Source organism: Schistocerca cancellata, unplaced genomic scaffold, assembly GCF_023864275.1.
Source record: "Schistocerca cancellata isolate TAMUIC-IGC-003103 unplaced genomic scaffold, iqSchCanc2.1 HiC_scaffold_410, whole genome shotgun sequence".
Lineage (NCBI taxonomy): Eukaryota > Metazoa > Arthropoda > Insecta > Orthoptera > Acrididae > Schistocerca > Schistocerca cancellata.
The window spans coordinates 134,106-149,807 of NW_026046427.1; the positions used below are offsets into that span (position 1 = coordinate 134,106).

The window sequence follows — 15,702 nt, forward strand, 5'->3', positions numbered from 1 at the left end:
TACTTGGACGGTCGCGTGCTGTTACTGAACTCCAGCGTCGGCCTGGCCCTACAGGCCGCTGTGTTCAGGTGCCGCAAGGGCGATGTACTGTAACCTCAGGCAGTGCTGCTTTCCGTCGTTAAAAAAGCTGCGGCAGCAGTTTAATCTAGCAAGTCGGGAAAGCACGCGTAGCGACACAACAGATTCCTGAGAAAGCGCAAACTGTCTATCTCTAATATGTGAGACTTACCAAGTTTCCTGGGATGATGGTTGCAACGAGCCTCGGTAGCGCAGTAGGTAGCGCGTAAGTCTCATAATCTTAAGGTCGTGAGTTCGATCCTCACCCGGGGCATTTAATTTGCTGTACATCACGGCTGAATTACCGGCGTTGCTATTGCTAGCGAACGAACTTAATTGTCGTTTGTTATCCACAAGGAGTCCACGCCTCAGCGTCACAATGTTTACTTCCAATTATGGCAAGGTACAACTTTGATCATTCTGCTCCCCTGTTATGAGTGAAATATGATGCAAACAGCAATGAATAGACAGTTTCGAGCTGTGCGCCATGCCAGTCTGCACGCGCAAAAATGCTCGCAAACAGAGAACAACACTGAGTCCGGATTCAGCACGAAATGCGAGAGGAGAGGGAGTAAATCTCACGTTTCTCGAGCAAGTCCGGTGTGGTCTAGTGGCTAGGATACCTGGCTTTCACCCAGGAGGCCCGGGTTCGATTCCCGGTACCGGAAGGGAAGTTTTTGCGCACACGACCCTCCATGTTTTGGCCTTCCAACCTTCGTTTGTCGCCCTCCTTCCGGAGCTTCAACCGAACGTAATCGGGGGAAGCAGGCACAGGATGCAATTACTGTCAGCACCGGGATAAAGGGAGAAGAGGCACTGGTCCGCTGTTGGGGTGCTACCAGCGTCAGTGGGAAGTCGGTGAAGTCGCCAGTTGCGCCAGAAGCCAGCAATTACCGTAGTACGGCTACACACGCGTTGCAGTTATTCACATTGCTTGCAGTCGCTCCATGCACAACATGCGTGAGCCCGGATAGCTCAGTCGGTAGAGCATTAGGCTTTTAACCTAAGGGTCCAGGGTTCGAATCCCTGTTCGGGCGAAGATTTTAACGCTTCCGTAATGGCTCGTCTCGTAGCGCTGGCAGCCCTGCCGTAATCAGTGCACCGAGTTCGTTTCCTGTCAACATTCTGCGCAGACCGGTTGCATTTTCCACGATTCGAGGGAAGCTTTAGCTACGAGCAGTCGTGGCCGAGTGGTTAAGGCGTCTGACTAGAAATCAGATTCCCTCTGGGAGCGTAGGTTCGAGTCCTACCGACTGCGTCGGTTTTTTTATTTTTTGTTTCAGAAGAGAGAGCAGAAAATTTCGCAGTTTGCCTGTCGTTCTGGTACCTCGCTACACCTCACCTCTCACAGTCGTTTATAGCGCCTGTCCTTTTGATAAGGGCGAATTCCAAGCGTCAGCTTTCGCGTCAGCCGAGCAAAGTCGGGACAAGTCGGGACATACTACAGGATGGCCTGCGTGGAGCGACGACGGAAAGAAAACGTTAATTCAACAGCACGTGGCTCACATACTCATACGCATAGATTTGCGCCCGTTGCGGTGGCCGGGAATCGAACGCGGCTCAACTGCTCGGAAGGCAACTATGCTCACCATTACACTACCACCGCACAGCCGCTGCTCGCAACGCCGCGCTGTGTCGGCTTCCCGCCCGCCGGCAGTGGCCCACGGTGATAGTAGCTGTAGGCGCTTTACGAGGTAGGAGGGTGCATTCGGGCAGCGCCTCCACGCACGCTGCGTCTTTGGGCAAGGCTCGTCGCCGCGGCCGCAACGTTACTCACACAATAGTGACGAGCGGTCGCTTTGAGGCAGTGTAGTGGGGGACTCCGCGTGTGTAGCACTTTTTTCGGTTGTATCCGACGTCGCTGGGTGGCAATCCCACTTTCCCTGCAGACAGCTGCTCGGGAATATGCTCGGGAAGCACGGACGTCATCGGACGTCCGCCCCCAACAAATGCAACTAACAAAATGAGAACAACAACTAAAAAAGTGGTAGGTTGTTCGACTACCACGCGGGCGGCCCGGCTTCGATTCCCGGCCGATGCATCGTTTTGCTGTTGTCGCTATAGTGCTGCCGCGCCGATTGCTCGCTTGAGGTGCGCCAGCCTCAGGAATGTATAGCAGGATTCGCTGTGAGAAGAACCAAACATGCAGCACGCAAGAGACCCTACTTGGACGGCCGCGTGCTGTTACTGAACTCCAGCGTCGGCCTGGCCCTACAGGCCGCTGTGTTCAGGTGCCGCAAGGGCGATGTACTATAACCTCAGGCAGTGCTGCTTTCCGTCGTTAAAAAAGCTGCGGCAGCAGTTTACTCTAGCAAGTCGGGAAAGCACGCGTAGCGACACAACAGATTCCTGAGAAAGCGCAAACTGTCTATCTCTAATATGTGAGACTTACCAAGATTCCTGGGATGATGGTTGCAACGAGCCTCGGTAGCGCAGTAGGTAGCGCGTAAGTCTCATAATCTTAAGGTCGTGAGTTCGATCCTCACCCGGGGCATTTAATTTGCTGTACATCACGGCTGAATTAACGGCGTTGCTATTGCTAGTGAACGAACTTAATTGTCGTTTGTTATCCACAAGGAGTCCACGCCTCAGCGTCACAATGTTTACTTCCCATTATGGCAAGGTACAACTTTGATCATTCTCCTCCCCTGTTATGAGTGAAATATGATGCAAACAGCAATGAATAGACAGTTTCGAGCTGTGCGCCATGCCAGTCTGCACGCGCAAAAATGCTCGCAAACAGAGAACAACACTGAGTCCGGATTCAGCACGAAATGCGAGAGGAGAGGGAGTAAATCTCACGTTTCTCGAGCAAATCCGGTGTGGTCTAGTGGCTAGGATACCTGGCTTTCACCCAGGAGGCCCGGGTTCGATTCCCGGTACCGGAAGGGAAGTTTTTGCGCACACGACCCTCCATCTTTTGGCCTTCCAACCTTCGTTTGTCGCCCTCCTTCCGGAGCTTCAACCGAACGTAATCGGGGGAAGCAGGCACAGGATGCAATTACTGTCAGCACCGGGATAAAGGGAGAAGAGGCACTGGTCCGCTGTTGGGGTGCTACCAGCGTCAGTGGGAAGTCGGTGAAGTCGCCAGTTGCGCCAGAAGCCAGCAATTACCGTAGTACGCCTACACACGCGTTCCAGTTATTCACATTGCTTGCAGTCGCTCCATGCACAACAAGCGTGAACCCGGATAGCTCAGTCGGTAGAGCATTAGGCTTTTAACCTAAGGGTCCAGGGTTCTTATCCCTGTTCGTGCGAAGATTTTAACGCTTCCGTAATGGCTCGTCTCGTAGCGCTGGTAGCCCTGCCGTAATCAGTGCACCGAGTTCGTTTCCTGTCAACATTCTGCGCAGACCGGTTGCATTTTTCACGATTCGAGGGAAGCTTTAGCTACGAGCAGTCGTGGCCGAGTGGTTAAGGCGTCTGACTAGAAATCAGATTCCCTCTGGGAGCGTAGGTTCGAGTCCTACCGACTGCGTCGGTTTTTTTATTTTTTGTTTCAGAAGAGAGAGCAGAAAATTTCGCAGTTTGCCTGTCGTTCTGGTACCTCGCTACACCTCACCTCTCACAGTCGTTTATAGCGCCTGTCCTTTTGATAAGGGCGAATTCCAAGCGTCAGCTTTCGCGTCAGCCGAGCAAAGTCGGGACAAGTCGGGACATACTACAGGATGGCCTGCGTGGAGCGACGACGGAAAGAAAACGTTAATTCAACAGCACGTGGCTCACATACTCATACGCATAGATTTGCGCCCGTTGCGGTGGCCGGGAATCGAACGCGGCTCAACTGCTCGGAAGGCAACTATGCTCACCATTACACTACCACCGCACAGCCGCTGCTCGCAACGCCGCGCTGTGTCGGCTTCCCGCCCGCCGGCAGTGGCCCACGGTGATAGTAGCTGTAGGCGCTTTACGAGGTAGGAGGGTGCATTCGGGCAGCGCCTCCACGCACGCTGCGTCTTTGGGCAAGGCTCGTCGCCGCGGCCGCAACGTTACTCACACAATAGTGACGAGCGGTCGCTTTGAGGCAGTGTAGTGGGGGACTCCGCGTGTGTAGCACTTTTTTCGGTTGTATCCGACGTCGCTGGGTGGCAATCCCACTTTCCCTGCAGACAGCTGCTCGGGAATATGCTCGGGAAGCACGGACGTCATCGGACGTCCGCCCCCAACAAATGCAACTAACAAAATGAGAACAACAACTAAAAAAGTGGTAGGTTGTTCGACTACCACGCGGGCGGCCCGGCTTCGATTCCCGGCCGATGCATCGTTTTGCTGTTCTCGCTATAGTGCTGCCGCGCCGATTGCTCGCTTGAGGTGCGCCAGCCTCAGGAATGTATAGCAGGATTCGCTGTGAGAAGAACCAAACATGCAGCACGCAAGAGACCCTACTTGGACGGCCGCGTGCTGTTACTGAACTCCAGCGTCGGCCTGGCCCTACAGGCCGCTGTGTTCAGGTGCCGCAAGGGCGATGTACTATAACCTCAGGCAGTGCTGCTTTCCGTCGTTAAAAAAGCTGCGGCAGCAGTTTACTCTAGCAAGTCGGGAAAGCACGCGTAGCGACACAACAGATTCCTGAGAAAGCGCAAACTGTCTATCTCTAATATGTGAGACTTACCAAGATTCCTGGGATGATGGTTGCAACGAGCCTCGGTAGCGCAGTAGGTAGCGCGTAAGTCTCATAATCTTAAGGTCGTGAGTTCGATCCTCACCCGGGGCATTTAATTTGCTGTACATCACGGCTGAATTACCGGCGTTGCTATTGCTAGCGAACGAACTTAATTGTCGTTTGTTATCCACAAGGAGTCCACGCCTCAGCGTCACAATGTTTACTTCCCATTATGGCAAGGTACAACTTTGATCATTCTCCTCCCCTGTTATGAGTGAAATATGATGCAAACAGCAATGAATAGACAGTTTCGAGCTGTGCGCCATGCCAGTCTGCACGCGCAAAAATGCTCGCAAACAGAGAACAACACTGAGTCCGGATTCAGCACGAAATGCGAGAGGAGAGGGAGTAAATCTCACGTTTCTCGAGCAAGTCCGGTGTGGTCTAGTGGCTAGGATACCTGGCTTTCACCCAGGAGGCCCGGGTTCGATTCCCGGTACCGGAAGGGAAGTTTTTGCGCACACGACCCTCCATCTTTTGGCCTTCCAACCTTCGTTTGTCGCCCTCCTTCCGGAGCTTCAACCGAACGTAATCGGGGGAAGCAGGCACAGGATGCAATTACTGTCAGCACCGGGATAAAGGGAGAAGAGGCACTGGTCCGCTGTTGGGGTGCTACCAGCGTCAGTGGGAAGTCGGTGAAGTCGCCAGTTGCGCCAGAAGCCAGCAATTACCGTAGTACGCCTACACACGCGTTCCAGTTATTCACATTGCTTGCAGTCGCTCCATGCACAACAAGCGTGAACCCGGATAGCTCAGTCGGTAGAGCATTAGGCTTTTAACCTAAGGGTCCAGGGTTCTTATCCCTGTTCGTGCGAAGATTTTAACGCTTCCGTAATGGCTCGTCTCGTAGCGCTGGTAGCCCTGCCGTAATCAGTGCACCGAGTTCGTTTCCTGTCAACATTCTGCGCAGACCGGTTGCATTTTTCACGATTCGAGGGAAGCTTTAGCTACGAGCAGTCGTGGCCGAGTGGTTAAGGCGTCTGACTAGAAATCAGATTCCCTCTGGGAGCGTAGGTTCGAGTCCTACCGACTGCGTCGGTTTTTTTATTTTTTGTTTCAGAAGAGAGAGCAGAAAATTTCGCAGTTTGCCTGTCGTTCTGGTACCTCGCTACACCTCACCTCTCACAGTCGTTTATAGCGCCTGTCCTTTTGATAAGGGCGAATTCCAAGCGTCAGCTTTCGCGTCAGCCGAGCAAAGTCGGGACAAGTCGGGACATACTACAGGATGGCCTGCGTGGAGCGACGACGGAAAGAAAACGTTAATTCAACAGCACGTGGCTCACATACTCATACGCATAGATTTGCGCCCGTTGCGGTGGCCGGGAATCGAACGCGGCTCAACTGCTCGGAAGGCAACTATGCTCACCATTACACTACCACCGCACAGCCGCTGCTCGCAACGCCGCGCTGTGTCGGCTTCCCGCCCGCCGGCAGTGGCCAACGGTGATAGTAGCTGTAGGCGCTTTACGAGGTAGGAGGGTGCATTCGGGCAGCGCCTCCACGCACGCTGCGTCTTTGGGCAAGGCTCGTCGCCGCGGCCGCAACGTTACTCACACAATAGTGACGAGCGGTCGCTTTGAGGCAGTGTAGTGGGGGACTCCGCGTGTGTAGCACTTTTTTCGGTTGTATCCGACGTCGCTGGGTGGCAATCCCACTTTCCCTGCAGACAGCTGCTCGGGAATATGCTCGGGAAGCACGGACGTCATCGGACGTCCGCCCCCAACAAATGCAACTAACAAAATGAGAACAACAACTAAAAAAGTGGTAGGTTGTTCGACTACCACGCGGGCGGCCCGGCTTCGATTCCCGGCCGATGCATCGTTTTGCTGTTCTCGCTATAGTGCTGCCGCGCCGATTGCTCGCTTGAGGTGCGCCAGCCTCAGGAATGTATAGCAGGATTCGCTGTGAGAAGAACCAAACATGCAGCACGCAAGAGACCCTACTTGGACGGCCGCGTGCTGTTACTGAACTCCAGCGTCGGCCTGGCCCTACAGGCCGCTGTGTTCAGGTGCCGCAAGGGCGATGTACTATAACCTCAGGCAGTGCTGCTTTCCGTCGTTAAAAAAGCTGCGGCAGCAGTTTACTCTAGCAAGTCGGGAAAGCACGCGTAGCGACACAACAGATTCCTGAGAAAGCGCAAACTGTCTATCTCTAATATGTGAGACTTACCAAGATTCCTGGGATGATGGTTGCAACGAGCCTCGGTAGCGCAGTAGGTAGCGCGTAAGTCTCATAATCTTAAGGTCGTGAGTTCGATCCTCACCCGGGGCATTTAATTTGCTGTACATCACGGCTGAATTACCGGCGTTGCTATTGCTAGCGAACGAACTTAATTGTCGTTTGTTATCCACAAGGAGTCCACGCCTCAGCGTCACAATGTTTACTTCCAATTATGGCAAGGTACAACTTTGATCATTCTGCTCCCCTGTTATGAGTGAAATATGATGCAAACAGCAATGAATAGACAGTTTCGAGCTGTGCGCCATGCCAGTCTGCACGCGCAAAAATGCTCGCAAACAGAGAACAACACTGAGTCCGGATTCAGCACGAAATGCGAGAGGAGAGGGAGTAAATCTCACGTTTCTCGAGCAAGTCCGGTGTGGTCTAGTGGCTAGGATACCTGGCTTTCACCCAGGAGGCCCGGGTTCGATTCCCGGTACCGGAAGGGAAGTTTTTGCGCACACGACCCTCCATGTTTTGGCCTTCCAACCTTCGTTTGTCGCCCTCCTTCCGGAGCTTCAACCGAACGTAATCGGGGGAAGCAGGCACAGGATGCAATTACTGTCAGCACCGGGATAAAGGGAGAAGAGGCACTGGTCCGCTGTTGGGGTGCTACCAGCGTCAGTGGGAAGTCGGTGAAGTCGCCAGTTGCGCCAGAAGCCAGCAATTACCGTAGTACGGCTACACACGCGTTGCAGTTATTCACATTGCTTGCAGTCGCTCCATGCACAACATGCGTGAGCCCGGATAGCTCAGTCGGTAGAGCATTAGGCTTTTAACCTAAGGGTCCAGGGTTCGAATCCCTGTTCGGGCGAAGATTTTAACGCTTCCGTAATGGCTCGTCTCGTAGCGCTGGCAGCCCTGCCGTAATCAGTGCACCGAGTTCGTTTCCTGTCAACATTCTGCGCAGACCGGTTGCATTTTCCACGATTCGAGGGAAGCTTTAGCTACGAGCAGTCGTGGCCGAGTGGTTAAGGCGTCTGACTAGAAATCAGATTCCCTCTGGGAGCGTAGGTTCGAGTCCTACCGACTGCGTCGGTTTTTTTATTTTTTGTTTCAGAAGAGAGAGCAGAAAATTTCGCAGTTTGCCTGTCGTTCTGGTACCTCGCTACACCTCACCTCTCACAGTCGTTTATAGCGCCTGTCCTTTTGATAAGGGCGAATTCCAAGCGTCAGCTTTCGCGTCAGCCGAGCAAAGTCGGGACAAGTCGGGACATACTACAGGATGGCCTGCGTGGAGCGACGACGGAAAGAAAACGTTAATTCAACAGCACGTGGCTCACATACTCATACGCATAGATTTGCGCCCGTTGCGGTGGCCGGGAATCGAACGCGGCTCAACTGCTCGGAAGGCAACTATGCTCACCATTACACTACCACCGCACAGCCGCTGCTCGCAACGCCGCGCTGTGTCGGCTTCCCGCCCGCCGGCAGTGGCCCACGGTGATAGTAGCTGTAGGCGCTTTACGAGGTAGGAGGGTGCATTCGGGCAGCGCCTCCACGCACGCTGCGTCTTTGGGCAAGGCTCGTCGCCGCGGCCGCAACGTTACTCACACAATAGTGACGAGCGGTCGCTTTGAGGCAGTGTAGTGGGGGACTCCGCGTGTGTAGCACTTTTTTCGGTTGTATCCGACGTCGCTGGGTGGCAATCCCACTTTCCCTGCAGACAGCTGCTCGGGAATATGCTCGGGAAGCACGGACGTCATCGGACGTCCGCCCCCAACAAATGCAACTAACAAAATGAGAACAACAACTAAAAAAGTGGTAGGTTGTTCGACTACCACGCGGGCGGCCCGGCTTCGATTCCCGGCCGATGCATCGTTTTGCTGTTCTCGCTATAGTGCTGCCGCGCCGATTGCTCGCTTGAGGTGCGCCAGCCTCAGGATTGTATAGCAGGATTCGCTGTGAGAAGAACCAAACATGCAGCACGCAAGAGACCCTACTTGGACGGCCGCGTGCTGTTACTGAACTCCAGCGTCGGCCTGGCCCTACAGGCCGCTGTGTTCAGGTGCCGCAAGGGCGATGTACTATAACCTCAGGCAGTGCTGCTTTCCGTCGTTAAAAAAGCTGCGGCAGCAGTTTACTCTAGCAAGTCGGGAAAGCACGCGTAGCGACACAACAGATTCCTGAGAAAGCGCAAACTGTCTATCTCTAATATGTGAGACTTACCAAGATTCCTGGGATGATGGTTGCAACGAGCCTCGGTAGCGCAGTAGGTAGCGCGTAAGTCTCATAATCTTAAGGTCGTGAGTTCGATCCTCACCCGGGGCATTTAATTTGCTGTACATCACGGCTGAATTAACGGCGTTGCTATTGCTAGTGAACGAACTTAATTGTCGTTTGTTATCCACAAGGAGTCCACGCCTCAGCGTCACAATGTTTACTTCCCATTATGGCAAGGTACAACTTTGATCATTCTCCTCCCCTGTTATGAGTGAAATATGATGCAAACAGCAATGAATAGACAGTTTCGAGCTGTGCGCCATGCCAGTCTGCACGCGCAAAAATGCTCGCAAACAGAGAACAACACTGAGTCCGGATTCAGCACGAAATGCGAGAGGAGAGGGAGTAAATCTCACGTTTCTCGAGCAAATCCGGTGTGGTCTAGTGGCTAGGATACCTGGCTTTCACCCAGGAGGCCCGGGTTCGATTCCCGGTACCGGAAGGGAAGTTTTTGCGCACACGACCCTCCATCTTTTGGCCTTCCAACCTTCGTTTGTCGCCCTCCTTCCGGAGCTTCAACCGAACGTAATCGGGGGAAGCAGGCACAGGATGCAATTACTGTCAGCACCGGGATAAAGGGAGAAGAGGCACTGGTCCGCTGTTGGGGTGCTACCAGCGTCAGTGGGAAGTCGGTGAAGTCGCCAGTTGCGCCAGAAGCCAGCAATTACCGTAGTACGCCTACACACGCGTTCCAGTTATTCACATTGCTTGCAGTCGCTCCATGCACAACAAGCGTGAACCCGGATAGCTCAGTCGGTAGAGCATTAGGCTTTTAACCTAAGGGTCCAGGGTTCGAATCCCTGTTCGTGCGAAGATTTTAACGCTTCCGTAATGGCTCGTCTCGTAGCGCTGGTAGCCCTGCCGTAATCAGTGCACCGAGTTCGTTTCCTGTCAACATTCTGCGCAGACCGGTTGCATTTTTCACGATTCGAGGGAAGCTTTAGCTACGAGCAGTCGTGGCCGAGTGGTTAAGGCGTCTGACTAGAAATCAGATTCCCTCTGGGAGCGTAGGTTCGAGTCCTACCGACTGCGTCGGTTTTTTTATTTTTTGTTTCAGAAGAGAGAGCAGAAAATTTCGCAGTTTGCCTGTCGTTCTGGTACCTCGCTACACCTCACCTCTCACAGTCGTTTATAGCGCCTGTCCTTTTGATAAGGGCGAATTCCAAGCGTCAGCTTTCGCGTCAGCCGAGCAAAGTCGGGACAAGTCGGGACATACTACAGGATGGCCTGCGTGGAGCGACGACGGAAAGAAAACGTTAATTCAACAGCACGTGGCTCACATACTCATACGCATAGATTTGCGCCCGTTGCGGTGGCCGGGAATCGAACGCGGCTCAACTGCTCGGAAGGCAACTATGCTCACCATTACACTACCACCGCACAGCCGCTGCTCGCAACGCCGCGCTGTGTCGGCTTCCCGCCCGCCGGCAGTGGCCCACGGTGATAGTAGCTGTAGGCGCTTTACGAGGTAGGAGGGTGCATTCGGGCAGCGCCTCCACGCACGCTGCGTCTTTGGGCAAGGCTCGTCGCCGCGGCCGCAACGTTACTCACACAATAGTGACGAGCGGTCGCTTTGAGGCAGTGTAGTGGGGGACTCCGCGTGTGTAGCACTTTTTTCGGTTGTATCCGACGTCGCTGGGTGGCAATCCCACTTTCCCTGCAGACAGCTGCTCGGGAATATGCTCGGGAAGCACGGACGTCATCGGACGTCCGCCCCCAACAAATGCAACTAACAAAATGAGAACAACAACTAAAAAAGTGGTAGGTTGTTCGACTACCACGCGGGCGGCCCGGCTTCGATTCCCGGCCGATGCATCGTTTTGCTGTTCTCGCTATAGTGCTGCCGCGCCGATTGCTCGCTTGAGGTGCGCCAGCCTCAGGAATGTATAGCAGGATTCGCTGTGAGAAGAACCAAACATGCAGCACGCAAGAGACCCTACTTGGACGGCCGCGTGCTGTTACTGAACTCCAGCGTCGGCCTGGCCCTACAGGCCGCTGTGTTCAGGTGCCGCAAGGGCGATGTACTATAACCTCAGGCAGTGCTGCTTTCCGTCGTTAAAAAAGCTGCGGCAGCAGTTTACTCTAGCAAGTCGGGAAAGCACGCGTAGCGACACAACAGATTCCTGAGAAAGCGCAAACTGTCTATCTCTAATATGTGAGACTTACCAAGATTCCTGGGATGATGGTTGCAACGAGCCTCGGTAGCGCAGTAGGTAGCGCGTAAGTCTCATAATCTTAAGGTCGTGAGTTCGATCCTCACCCGGGGCATTTAATTTGCTGTACATCACGGCTGAATTACCGGCGTTGCTATTGCTAGCGAACGAACTTAATTGTCGTTTGTTATCCACAAGGAGTCCACGCCTCAGCGTCACAATGTTTACTTCCAATTATGGCAAGGTACAACTTTGATCATTCTGCTCCCCTGTTATGAGTGAAATATGATGCAAACAGCAATGAATAGACAGTTTCGAGCTGTGCGCCATGCCAGTCTGCACGCGCAAAAATGCTCGCAAACAGAGAACAACACTGAGTCCGGATTCAGCACGAAATGCGAGAGGAGAGGGAGTAAATCTCACGTTTCTCGAGCAAGTCCGGTGTGGTCTAGTGGCTAGGATACCTGGCTTTCACCCAGGAGGCCCGGGTTCGATTCCCGGTACCGGAAGGGAAGTTTTTGCGCACACGACCCTCCATGTTTTGGCCTTCCAACCTTCGTTTGTCGCCCTCCTTCCGGAGCTTCAACCGAACGTAATCGGGGGAAGCAGGCACAGGATGCAATTACTGTCAGCACCGGGATAAAGGGAGAAGAGGCACTGGTCCGCTGTTGGGGTGCTACCAGCGTCAGTGGGAAGTCGGTGAAGTCGCCAGTTGCGCCAGAAGCCAGCAATTACCGTAGTACGGCTACACACGCGTTGCAGTTATTCACATTGCTTGCAGTCGCTCCATGCACAACATGCGTGAGCCCGGATAGCTCAGTCGGTAGAGCATTAGGCTTTTAACCTAAGGGTCCAGGGTTCGAATCCCTGTTCGGGCGAAGATTTTAACGCTTCCGTAATGGCTCGTCTCGTAGCGCTGGCAGCCCTGCCGTAATCAGTGCACCGAGTTCGTTTCCTGTCAACATTCTGCGCAGACCGGTTGCATTTTCCACGATTCGAGGGAAGCTTTAGCTACGAGCAGTCGTGGCCGAGTGGTTAAGGCGTCTGACTAGAAATCAGATTCCCTCTGGGAGCGTAGGTTCGAGTCCTACCGACTGCGTCGGTTTTTTTATTTTTTGTTTCAGAAGAGAGAGCAGAAAATTTCGCAGTTTGCCTGTCGTTCTGGTACCTCGCTACACCTCACCTCTCACAGTCGTTTATAGCGCCTGTCCTTTTGATAAGGGCGAATTCCAAGCGTCAGCTTTCGCGTCAGCCGAGCAAAGTCGGGACAAGTCGGGACATACTACAGGATGGCCTGCGTGGAGCGACGACGGAAAGAAAACGTTAATTCAACAGCACGTGGCTCACATACTCATACGCATAGATTTGCGCCCGTTGCGGTGGCCAGGAATCGAACGCGGCTCAACTGCTCGGAAGGCAACTATGCTCACCATTACACCACCACCGCACAGCCGCTGCTCGCAACGCCGCGCTGTGTCGGCTTCCCGCCCGCCGGCAGTGGCCCACGGTGATAGTAGCTGTAGGCGCTTTACGAGGTAGGAGGGTGCATTCGGGCAGCGCCTCCACGCACGCTGCGTCTTTGGGCAAGGCTCGTCGCCGCGGCCGCAACGTTACTCACACAATAGTGACGAGCGGTCGCTTTGAGGCAGTGTAGTGGGGGACTCCGCGTGTGTAGCACTTTTTTCGGTTGTATCCGACGTCGCTGGGTGGCAATCCCACTTTCCCTGCAGACAGCTGCTCGGGAATATGCTCGGGAAGCACGGACGTCATCGGACGTCCGCCCCCAACAAATGCAACTAACAAAATGAGAACAACAACTAAAAAAGTGGTAGGTTGTTCGACTACCACGCGGGCGGCCCGGCTTCGATTCCCGGCCGATGCATCGTTTTGCTGTTCTCGCTATAGTGCTGCCGCGCCGATTGCTCGCTTGAGGTGCGCCAGCCTCAGGAATGTATAGCAGGATTCGCTGTGAGAAGAACCAAACATGCAGCACGCAAGAGACCCTACTTGGACGGCCGCGTGCTGTTACTGAACTCCAGCGTCGGCCTGGCCCTACAGGCCGCTGTGTTCAGGTGCCGCAAGGGCGATGTACTATAACCTCAGGCAGTGCTGCTTTCCGTCGTTAAAAAAGCTGCGGCAGCAGTTTACTCTAGCAAGTCGGGAAAGCACGCGTAGCGACACAACAGATTCCTGAGAAAGCGCAAACTGTCTATCTCTAATATGTGAGACTTACCAAGATTCCTGGGATGATGGTTGCAACGAGCCTCGGTAGCGCAGTAGGTAGCGCGTAAGTCTCATAATCTTAAGGTCGTGAGTTCGATCCTCACCCGGGGCATTTAATTTGCTGTACATCACGGCTGAATTACCGGCGTTGCTATTGCTAGCGAACGAACTTAATTGTCGTTTGTTATCCACAAGGAGTCCACGCCTCAGCGTCACAATGTTTACTTCCAATTATGGCAAGGTACAACTTTGATCATTCTGCTCCCCTGTTATGAGTGAAATATGATGCAAACAGCAATGAATAGACAGTTTCGAGCTGTGCGCCATGCCAGTCTGCACGCGCAAAAATGCTCGCAAACAGAGAACAACACTGAGTCCGGATTCAGCACGAAATGCGAGAGGAGAGGGAGTAAATCTCACGTTTCTCGAGCAAGTCCGGTGTGGTCTAGTGGCTAGGATACCTGGCTTTCACCCAGGAGGCCCGGGTTCGATTCCCGGTACCGGAAGGGAAGTTTTTGCGCACACGACCCTCCATGTTTTGGCCTTCCAACCTTCGTTTGTCGCCCTCCTTCCGGAGCTTCAACCGAACGTAATCGGGGGAAGCAGGCACAGGATGCAATTACTGTCAGCACCGGGATAAAGGGAGAAGAGGCACTGGTCCGCTGTTGGGGTGCTACCAGCGTCAGTGGGAAGTCGGTGAAGTCGCCAGTTGCGCCAGAAGCCAGCAATTACCGTAGTACGGCTACACACGCGTTGCAGTTATTCACATTGCTTGCAGTCGCTCCATGCACAACATGCGTGAGCCCGGATAGCTCAGTCGGTAGAGCATTAGGCTTTTAACCTAAGGGTCCAGGGTTCGAATCCCTGTTCGGGCGAAGATTTTAACGCTTCCGTAATGGCTCGTCTCGTAGCGCTGGCAGCCCTGCCGTAATCAGTGCACCGAGTTCGTTTCCTGTCAACATTCTGCGCAGACCGGTTGCATTTTCCACGATTCGAGGGAAGCTTTAGCTACGAGCAGTCGTGGCCGAGTGGTTAAGGCGTCTGACTAGAAATCAGATTCCCTCTGGGAGCGTAGGTTCGAGTCCTACCGACTGCGTCGGTTTTTTTATTTTTTGTTTCAGAAGAGAGAGCAGAAAATTTCGCAGTTTGCCTGTCGTTCTGGTACCTCGCTACACCTCACCTCTCACAGTCGTTTATAGCGCCTGTCCTTTTGATAAGGGCGAATTCCAAGCGTCAGCTTTCGCGTCAGCCGAGCAAAGTCGGGACAAGTCGGGACATACTACAGGATGGCCTGCGTGGAGCGACGACGGAAAGAAAACGTTAATTCAACAGCACGTGGCTCACATACTCATACGCATAGATTTGCGCCCGTTGCGGTGGCCGGGAATCGAACGCGGCTCAACTGCTCGGAAGGCAACTATGCTCACCATTACACTACCACCGCACAGCCGCTGCTCGCAACGCCGCGCTGTGTCGGCTTCCCGCCCGCCGGCAGTGGCCCACGGTGATAGTAGCTGTAGGCGCTTTACGAGGTAGGAGGGTGCATTCGGGCAGCGCCTCCACGCACGCTGCGTCTTTGGGCAAGGCTCGTCGCCGCGGCCGCAACGTTACTCACACAATAGTGACGAGCGGTCGCTTTGAGGCAGTGTAGTGGGGGACTCCGCGTGTGTAGCACTTTTTTCGGTTGTATCCGACGTCGCTGGGTGGCAATCCCACTTTCCCTGCAGACAGCTGCTCGGGAATATGCTCGGGAAGCACGGACGTCATCGGACGTCCGCCCCCAACAAATGCAACTAACAAAATGAGAACAACAACTAAAAAAGTGGTAGGTTGTTCGACTACCACGCGGGCGGCCCGGCTTCGATTCCCGGCCGATGCATCGTTTTGCTGTTCTCGCTATAGTGCTGCCGCGCCGATTGCTCGCTTGAGGTGCGCCAGCCTCAGGATTGTATAGCAGGATTCGCTGTGAGAAGAACCAAACATGCAGCACGCAAGAGACCCTACTTGGACGGCCGCGTGCTGTTACTGAACTCCAGCGTCGGCCTGGCCCTACAGGCCGCTGTGTTCAGGTGCCGCAAGGGCGATGTACTATAACCTCAGGCAGTGCTGCTTTCCGTCGTTAAAAAAGCTGCGGCAGCAGTTTACTCTAGCAAGTCGGGAAAG

At 54.0% G+C, this 15,702-nt stretch overlaps 34 non-coding genes across 34 annotated transcripts; 28 read left to right on the plus strand and 6 right to left on the minus strand.

Annotated features, from left to right (window-relative positions):
• Positions 1–258: 258 nt before the first annotated feature.
• On the plus strand, positions 259–331 carry Trnam-cau (transfer RNA methionine (anticodon CAU)). The gene has a single exon. It is a non-coding gene; the product is annotated as a tRNA-Met (tRNA).
• A 322-nt stretch (positions 332–653) lies between these two features.
• On the plus strand, positions 654–725 carry Trnae-uuc (transfer RNA glutamic acid (anticodon UUC)). Its single transcript has one exon. It is a non-coding gene; the product is annotated as a tRNA-Glu (tRNA).
• A 296-nt stretch (positions 726–1,021) lies between these two features.
• Trnak-uuu (transfer RNA lysine (anticodon UUU)) lies at positions 1,022–1,094 on the plus strand. The gene has a single exon. It is a non-coding gene; the product is annotated as a tRNA-Lys (tRNA).
• A 139-nt stretch (positions 1,095–1,233) lies between these two features.
• Positions 1,234–1,315, plus strand: Trnas-aga (transfer RNA serine (anticodon AGA)). The gene has a single exon. It is a non-coding gene; the product is annotated as a tRNA-Ser (tRNA).
• A 276-nt stretch (positions 1,316–1,591) lies between these two features.
• On the minus strand, positions 1,592–1,663 carry Trnag-ucc (transfer RNA glycine (anticodon UCC)). Its single transcript has one exon. It is a non-coding gene; the product is annotated as a tRNA-Gly (tRNA).
• An 815-nt stretch (positions 1,664–2,478) lies between these two features.
• On the plus strand, positions 2,479–2,551 carry Trnam-cau (transfer RNA methionine (anticodon CAU)). The gene has a single exon. It is a non-coding gene; the product is annotated as a tRNA-Met (tRNA).
• A 322-nt stretch (positions 2,552–2,873) lies between these two features.
• Positions 2,874–2,945, plus strand: Trnae-uuc (transfer RNA glutamic acid (anticodon UUC)). Its single transcript has one exon. It is a non-coding gene; the product is annotated as a tRNA-Glu (tRNA).
• A 290-nt stretch (positions 2,946–3,235) lies between these two features.
• Trnak-uuu (transfer RNA lysine (anticodon UUU)) lies at positions 3,236–3,314 on the plus strand. Its single transcript has one exon. It is a non-coding gene; the product is annotated as a tRNA-Lys (tRNA).
• Positions 3,315–3,453: 139 nt separating this feature from the next.
• Trnas-aga (transfer RNA serine (anticodon AGA)) lies at positions 3,454–3,535 on the plus strand. The gene has a single exon. It is a non-coding gene; the product is annotated as a tRNA-Ser (tRNA).
• Positions 3,536–3,811: 276 nt separating this feature from the next.
• Trnag-ucc (transfer RNA glycine (anticodon UCC)) lies at positions 3,812–3,883 on the minus strand. Its single transcript has one exon. It is a non-coding gene; the product is annotated as a tRNA-Gly (tRNA).
• An 815-nt stretch (positions 3,884–4,698) lies between these two features.
• Trnam-cau (transfer RNA methionine (anticodon CAU)) lies at positions 4,699–4,771 on the plus strand. The gene has a single exon. It is a non-coding gene; the product is annotated as a tRNA-Met (tRNA).
• Positions 4,772–5,093: 322 nt separating this feature from the next.
• Positions 5,094–5,165, plus strand: Trnae-uuc (transfer RNA glutamic acid (anticodon UUC)). Its single transcript has one exon. It is a non-coding gene; the product is annotated as a tRNA-Glu (tRNA).
• Positions 5,166–5,455: 290 nt separating this feature from the next.
• Positions 5,456–5,534, plus strand: Trnak-uuu (transfer RNA lysine (anticodon UUU)). The gene has a single exon. It is a non-coding gene; the product is annotated as a tRNA-Lys (tRNA).
• Positions 5,535–5,673: 139 nt separating this feature from the next.
• Trnas-aga (transfer RNA serine (anticodon AGA)) lies at positions 5,674–5,755 on the plus strand. Its single transcript has one exon. It is a non-coding gene; the product is annotated as a tRNA-Ser (tRNA).
• A 276-nt stretch (positions 5,756–6,031) lies between these two features.
• Trnag-ucc (transfer RNA glycine (anticodon UCC)) lies at positions 6,032–6,103 on the minus strand. The gene has a single exon. It is a non-coding gene; the product is annotated as a tRNA-Gly (tRNA).
• An 815-nt stretch (positions 6,104–6,918) lies between these two features.
• Positions 6,919–6,991, plus strand: Trnam-cau (transfer RNA methionine (anticodon CAU)). The gene has a single exon. It is a non-coding gene; the product is annotated as a tRNA-Met (tRNA).
• Positions 6,992–7,313: 322 nt separating this feature from the next.
• Trnae-uuc (transfer RNA glutamic acid (anticodon UUC)) lies at positions 7,314–7,385 on the plus strand. The gene has a single exon. It is a non-coding gene; the product is annotated as a tRNA-Glu (tRNA).
• A 296-nt stretch (positions 7,386–7,681) lies between these two features.
• Positions 7,682–7,754, plus strand: Trnak-uuu (transfer RNA lysine (anticodon UUU)). The gene has a single exon. It is a non-coding gene; the product is annotated as a tRNA-Lys (tRNA).
• Positions 7,755–7,893: 139 nt separating this feature from the next.
• On the plus strand, positions 7,894–7,975 carry Trnas-aga (transfer RNA serine (anticodon AGA)). The gene has a single exon. It is a non-coding gene; the product is annotated as a tRNA-Ser (tRNA).
• A 276-nt stretch (positions 7,976–8,251) lies between these two features.
• Positions 8,252–8,323, minus strand: Trnag-ucc (transfer RNA glycine (anticodon UCC)). Its single transcript has one exon. It is a non-coding gene; the product is annotated as a tRNA-Gly (tRNA).
• Positions 8,324–9,138: 815 nt separating this feature from the next.
• Positions 9,139–9,211, plus strand: Trnam-cau (transfer RNA methionine (anticodon CAU)). Its single transcript has one exon. It is a non-coding gene; the product is annotated as a tRNA-Met (tRNA).
• A 322-nt stretch (positions 9,212–9,533) lies between these two features.
• Trnae-uuc (transfer RNA glutamic acid (anticodon UUC)) lies at positions 9,534–9,605 on the plus strand. The gene has a single exon. It is a non-coding gene; the product is annotated as a tRNA-Glu (tRNA).
• Positions 9,606–9,895: 290 nt separating this feature from the next.
• Trnak-uuu (transfer RNA lysine (anticodon UUU)) lies at positions 9,896–9,974 on the plus strand. The gene has a single exon. It is a non-coding gene; the product is annotated as a tRNA-Lys (tRNA).
• A 139-nt stretch (positions 9,975–10,113) lies between these two features.
• Trnas-aga (transfer RNA serine (anticodon AGA)) lies at positions 10,114–10,195 on the plus strand. Its single transcript has one exon. It is a non-coding gene; the product is annotated as a tRNA-Ser (tRNA).
• A 276-nt stretch (positions 10,196–10,471) lies between these two features.
• Trnag-ucc (transfer RNA glycine (anticodon UCC)) lies at positions 10,472–10,543 on the minus strand. The gene has a single exon. It is a non-coding gene; the product is annotated as a tRNA-Gly (tRNA).
• Positions 10,544–11,358: 815 nt separating this feature from the next.
• Positions 11,359–11,431, plus strand: Trnam-cau (transfer RNA methionine (anticodon CAU)). The gene has a single exon. It is a non-coding gene; the product is annotated as a tRNA-Met (tRNA).
• A 322-nt stretch (positions 11,432–11,753) lies between these two features.
• Trnae-uuc (transfer RNA glutamic acid (anticodon UUC)) lies at positions 11,754–11,825 on the plus strand. The gene has a single exon. It is a non-coding gene; the product is annotated as a tRNA-Glu (tRNA).
• A 296-nt stretch (positions 11,826–12,121) lies between these two features.
• Trnak-uuu (transfer RNA lysine (anticodon UUU)) lies at positions 12,122–12,194 on the plus strand. The gene has a single exon. It is a non-coding gene; the product is annotated as a tRNA-Lys (tRNA).
• A 139-nt stretch (positions 12,195–12,333) lies between these two features.
• Trnas-aga (transfer RNA serine (anticodon AGA)) lies at positions 12,334–12,415 on the plus strand. The gene has a single exon. It is a non-coding gene; the product is annotated as a tRNA-Ser (tRNA).
• Positions 12,416–13,578: 1,163 nt separating this feature from the next.
• Trnam-cau (transfer RNA methionine (anticodon CAU)) lies at positions 13,579–13,651 on the plus strand. Its single transcript has one exon. It is a non-coding gene; the product is annotated as a tRNA-Met (tRNA).
• Positions 13,652–13,973: 322 nt separating this feature from the next.
• Positions 13,974–14,045, plus strand: Trnae-uuc (transfer RNA glutamic acid (anticodon UUC)). The gene has a single exon. It is a non-coding gene; the product is annotated as a tRNA-Glu (tRNA).
• A 296-nt stretch (positions 14,046–14,341) lies between these two features.
• Trnak-uuu (transfer RNA lysine (anticodon UUU)) lies at positions 14,342–14,414 on the plus strand. Its single transcript has one exon. It is a non-coding gene; the product is annotated as a tRNA-Lys (tRNA).
• A 139-nt stretch (positions 14,415–14,553) lies between these two features.
• Trnas-aga (transfer RNA serine (anticodon AGA)) lies at positions 14,554–14,635 on the plus strand. Its single transcript has one exon. It is a non-coding gene; the product is annotated as a tRNA-Ser (tRNA).
• A 276-nt stretch (positions 14,636–14,911) lies between these two features.
• Positions 14,912–14,983, minus strand: Trnag-ucc (transfer RNA glycine (anticodon UCC)). Its single transcript has one exon. It is a non-coding gene; the product is annotated as a tRNA-Gly (tRNA).
• Between the last annotated feature and the right edge of the window lie 719 nt (positions 14,984–15,702).